This window comes from Rhinopithecus bieti, unplaced genomic scaffold, assembly GCF_001698545.2.
Source record: "Rhinopithecus bieti isolate Rb0 unplaced genomic scaffold, ASM169854v2 scaffold_21626, whole genome shotgun sequence".
Taxonomy (NCBI): Eukaryota; Metazoa; Chordata; class Mammalia; order Primates; family Cercopithecidae; genus Rhinopithecus; species Rhinopithecus bieti.
Genome location: NW_016810801.1, coordinates 1,255,446 through 1,261,071, shown reverse-complemented (window position 1 = coordinate 1,261,071; position 5,626 = coordinate 1,255,446).

The window sequence follows — 5,626 nt, the reverse complement described above, 5'->3', positions numbered from 1 at the left end:
ATCTTCCAGAAAGTCTCTATACTTCAGCCCAAGCTAGGTTAGGTACCATTCCCCTGTGTTCATATAAAGCTCTGTAGATATTTGTGACCTTAAATTGTATGGAGCAGAAGCCCATGGCAAAGCATGTTAGACAGGACATTTGGCTGAGAAATAACATCGTGTGATGCTAAATCATTGAGATTTGGGGGTTAATTGGTTACTGGAGCATAGCCTAGCAAATTCTGAATAAACCATGGTTAGCATATTACAAATGAAGAAAAGTTACGTTCCCCACTCTGTTCATGCAGACGAAGCACAATTCTTTTATTCTTTCCAGCTCTAATATTCACTGGAACTATTTTATAAGGAAATGTTCAAAGAGAGCCAATTTGACTCTAGAAGGAAATGAAGAAATTATGGGAAACTGCTTTGCCTAAGTACATCAAGCATTTGTAGAATAAATGAGTTTGTAGTTTATAATCTGTTTTCCACTCTAGCAAAGCCGGTGCGGTTCCATCTGAGCTGAGAAACTACTGGAGCTTGAATTATCCACAAAGGCCCTGCCTATTTGTCATGCAGTCTAACCCACAGAGAACAGAATTTTCACATTGAAATGCAATGAGGTCAAATTGGAGACCCAGCAAATACTGCTGCACTTTGGTGGCTAGCACATCATGTGCCTTTCCATGTTGAGGCCATTTCAGTGTCCCTTGGGGAATAGCATCAAGAAAATGGGCCTTGCAGTGCATATTCAGGGCTCACCAGATATTCACAGAATGGCTGGGCTTTGTCTCTCACCATTCCACCACAGACATACTCAAGGGAGGAAAAGGCAGTGGGATGCTGAAGCTCAGTTTGTGCAATGCCACTTCTAAATAAAGAGACTGCCAAATGTGTCTTGAGAGAAAAGGCTGCATATACCACATCACATCAAATGTTTAATCCTTTGACAGATGAGAGGGATCTATAACAGGCTCTATTCCATTGTGAACACTTTGATCATTGCTATATTTTATCTCTTGATTAGTACATATTAGTTGCTTTTGGGCATTCTAGAATCTAAACTGTTTTCTATGCTTAGTGAATTCATCAATTCACCACCATATGGTCCAGGTAAAAGGCAGAGTCTGCCTTTCTTTTAGATGCCAAAAGACCAGATACACACTTTTCTAGCCTCACTTGCATCTTGGAAGTTGGCACATGTCTTGGTCTCAGCTAATCAAATGGACACAGCATTTAATTGAAAAGAAAGAGTACACAGAAATGGGGCTCCAGAGAACACGTTCTGACAACAGTGGCAATGGTGGCCGCAATGTCCATATATCAGGGTAGCAGTACCCAAAGTGACCACAGGAGGGATGTAAGCTGGAAAATGTAGCATTCATGAGTAGTAATAACAACGCCTGCCAAACTCATATTGGACACAGTTTTAGCTGGGGTCCTGGTGGCCTGGACTTCCTTGCTCCAGCTCATTTTCTGTCACCAATTCTCCAACCTTCCTGGTGGGGATTCTGTAGTTCTCTGGAAGTCCTTTAATAAAGTCCTTTCCTTCTTATGTTAGTCAAAGAAAGTTTCTGTTGTTGCTATGTTACAATTCTTGGCTGATAACCTGTCTCATGTTCATGGCAAGATAGGAACATTACTAAAATAATAATTTTTAAAATGATTGTTAATGAAATCTGTTCATAAAACAGACAAAGAGAAATGGTCTCAGCGTTCAGAATCAGTGTAATTTGTAACATGCTAACATTTTACTTTCTCTTGCTTTGATTTGTCATATTAGATCAGAGGTTCTCAATCAGGGGCAATTTTGTCCCCTAGTAGACATTTGACTAAGTCTGCAAGCATGTTTGATTGTCACAATTGGTGGCAGAGATGCTAATGTCATCTAGTGGGTAGAAGTCGGAGATGCTGCTAAGCATCCTGCATTGCACAGGACAGCCCTCTCCACAATGAATTATCTGGCTCAAAATGTCAATAATGCTGACATTGAAGAACTCTGTCTTATTTGAAGTTGAACAGACCTTAGGACCAACTAATCCCTTGGATTCTCCATATTCTTAGCAGTTTCTAAAACTAGTAGAGAAGACATCAAAATTACTTTCCATGTTTTATGAAGACTTCATATTTTAAAGTGTTTCTCCATCCAACAAATAGTTATTGTCGGCTTTGTGCCAGGGATCATGCTAGGATAGACTGGTTAAACCTAACCAAAAAACAAGTAAACATGGTGCTGTCTTTCAAGAGTTTTCACACAAATGGGGAAAAGACACAACAAATAAGTAAAGTAACAAATATTTCCATAGATACAACATGTCATAAAGATAACAAAAGGGAAAAATGCTTAATTAAGGTATAGAAATTAGCAAGGGAAAATCAGCTTGGATAATATGGACACAAGGACTTCTCTGAGGAGATGGCACTTAAACTAAAGCTGGAAGAAGAACAATATAAGAAAAAAATCTGAATAAAGCTTAGTAATGGAAAGTGCTTGATGACTACAGAATTTAACAGAAACTTGTGTTGTTTTGGAACAGTAAGTGAAAGGAGAGTAGCAGCACATAAAATGAGGGGTATCGAAAAATATTCTAACACAGAGAGACTCTAACACAAAGAGACTCATAGCTGTGAAGAAGAGATAGTAAATATTTATTCTTTACAGATTGTTTTGTTTACCCCCTGTGTAGGGCATTCTTGTATTGCTATAAATACCTGAGGCTGGGCAATTTATAAAGAAAAAAGGTTTAATTGGCTCACATTTCTGAAGATTTTACAGGAAGCATGGTGTTGGCATCCGCTCATCTTCTTGGGAGGCCTCAGGAGGCTTACAATCATGGTGGAAGATGAAGGGGGAACAGGTATGTCACATGGCAAAAGCAAAAACAAGTAAGAGAGAGAGGGATGGGGCAGGAGGTGCCACACACCTTTTAATGATCACATCTCCTGTGAACTCAGAGCAAGAGTTTTCTTATCACCAAGGGGATTGCACAGGCCATTCATAAGGAATCCACCCCCATGATTCAAACACCTCCCACAAGGCCCCACCTCCAGCATTGAGGATTACAATTCAATATGAGATTTGGGTGGGAAAAAACACCCAAACTGTATCACCCACCCTAGATTCTTGGACTATCTAAATATGGAGTTGCTTTATACTTGTCCAGACTGATAAGAAAAAAAAAATGGGTTATTTCACTATGATTAGATGTTCACATTGACAATTTTGTGTCTGATTAGTAAAAATGAAGAATCAATTGTGTGCTAGTGGGTGTCTTTACTTAATAAATTAAAGTGATAAAAAGGATATAATCTGTGAGGGAGAAGTTTGAAATCCTCTAATTAAACCCAACTACTGCATTTATCGCAAGATGAAACAGAAATACACACAGCAGATATGACTTGCCCAAGGTCACACAACTTAGAGAATCAACGTTTAAGATCAGAATCTCTGTGTGTCTACCTTGACAGTCTTTCCACCAAACCACGAGGCTTAGATGTAATGCATTTGGAGTCCAAGGAGAAGTTAAGCTGGTTAAAGGAGAGAATCTGCTTTTCTCCCTTTGACTAAAGATTTTCCTTGGATTCTGAATGCATTTGAATGTGTTACATTTCCCCTCATTGTCCAGCACAAATCAAATATACTTCAACAATTACCCTTTCCTTCTGCATCATGAATAATTATTGCTATCAGATTAGAGGCCTGGCTTTACCTTTTCTATATATTTGATCCAAATGACTGCCTGGAGGTTTTTGGGCAAATGAACTATGCAGTAAGTAATCATTAATTTATATTCTATCACCCATGCATGGAAGCCTATGCTAGTGTTCAAGATGCTTTTGGTTTAGCTGACAAAAAATTGTTCCCACCTTGATGCCTATGATCTGAATTTGTAACTGTTGTTAATTAATATCATGTGTTTTGTCATACTTAATGAACACAAGATAAATAAAAGTTCCAAGGAGACCAATACAGCCAAAAGCCTTCTAAACACCCATTTCCTGCTGGTGACAAGCAGTCCCACACATGAACATCTCCTGGGCTACCCTGGTTAAATTCTGCAAAGAGACAGTTTATATTTAGAAGGCGGCCTCTGATTGATCTGAGATTAAATCCTAGCCTTTTTTGTTCACTATTTGTGAACTCTTAGAATATTTCTTAAGTTTTCTAAAGTTCCCTTTCCTCATTTATAATGGAAGATGATAATGTTCAAAATGATTCTACCATTTATGAAGCTCTTAGTTACTATGTGCCGGACACTTGTCAATATGCTTAATAGGAATCAGCACAAGGTATACATTATTATAAGATCTTGATTATAAAGGGAAAGAAAAATAAGTTATCTGAGTGACTTGCCCAAGATCACACAACTGGAAAATAACAATTGAATCATATTCCAAAGCTTTGTCCTCTTACCTGCATAAATCCTATCACTGTGGTACAGCTATTTGATTCTTTTTTTTTCCTGAAAATATGTAAAACTAAGTTTCAGAGAGATGAAAATGTCAAAGCTATCCCATGACCTAGATGGGTAAACAGCCTCAGCCTTGCTCTTCATCCCAGTGCATTTTCATGAAAATCATGTTGCCTTAGGAAGGTTTTGTTTTGTTTTGTTTATTTGCTTCCTAAACTATTAGAGGTTACCTGAGCTTCATTAATTTGCCCAGAAATATACATCTTCTAGAAAGTGTCAAATAGGCCTTAAATTCTGCAGCACTCTCTTGGATTTTGAGAATGGCCATGGTGCTGCATCACCCTTATCTTCGTCACTGCCACTTTTTCCCCTCATTTAGTCACTTACCAAACTACCTTGAAACTACCTTGTAACCAGCTCTAAAGTCCACCCCCTTCTTTCCCTCACTGTTGCCACTACGTTGGCCTGGTTTACCATTACCTCTCTCCCCCAATAACTCTTAACTGGCTTTATTTCTCCCTCTCTACCATTTTCTACACTGCAACAAGGGTACTGTTTCTGACATTTGTGTGAGATCATGTCATTCTCGCTCAAAAGCCATTCAGCGGTTTCTAATTGCTCTTAGATAAAAGTGAAGCAAGATCCACAGCTATGTGCATGATCTGATTCTCTTTTCTCCAGCCATTATTCTCACCATGTTACTCTCCCCTTCTCCCCAACCACATCACTTTTCTTCCTGCCTGCCCTTCACACAGACTCAAAAACATAACAAGGCTTTACCAGTAATCAGAGAGAACATAAAGAAATGTGTAGACTTTTATTACATTCTCTACTTGTTTCAATATAGGGAAAGTAACTACCCTTGGAAAACGTGTTCATTTCTGCTCTTCTCCCAGATATAACACTACACAGTTCATCTTCTCTCTTAAAAACATGACTCCTCAGTCATCACACCCATCCCAACTCTTCTCTTCCTATTAATTCTGTGTTAGTTAAGACTCTTTTTTTTCTTAAGTCATAGAAACCCAACACAAACCATGGTATAATAACAGTAATAACATTATATCATTATATCAAATAGTCCCTGTTTGCAGATGACATGATTGTATATTTAGAAAATCCCATTGTCTCAGCCCAAAATCTCCTTAAGCTGATAAGCAACTTCAGCAAAGTCTCAGGATACAAAATTAATGTGCAAAAATCACAAGCATTCTTATACACCAGTAACAGACAAG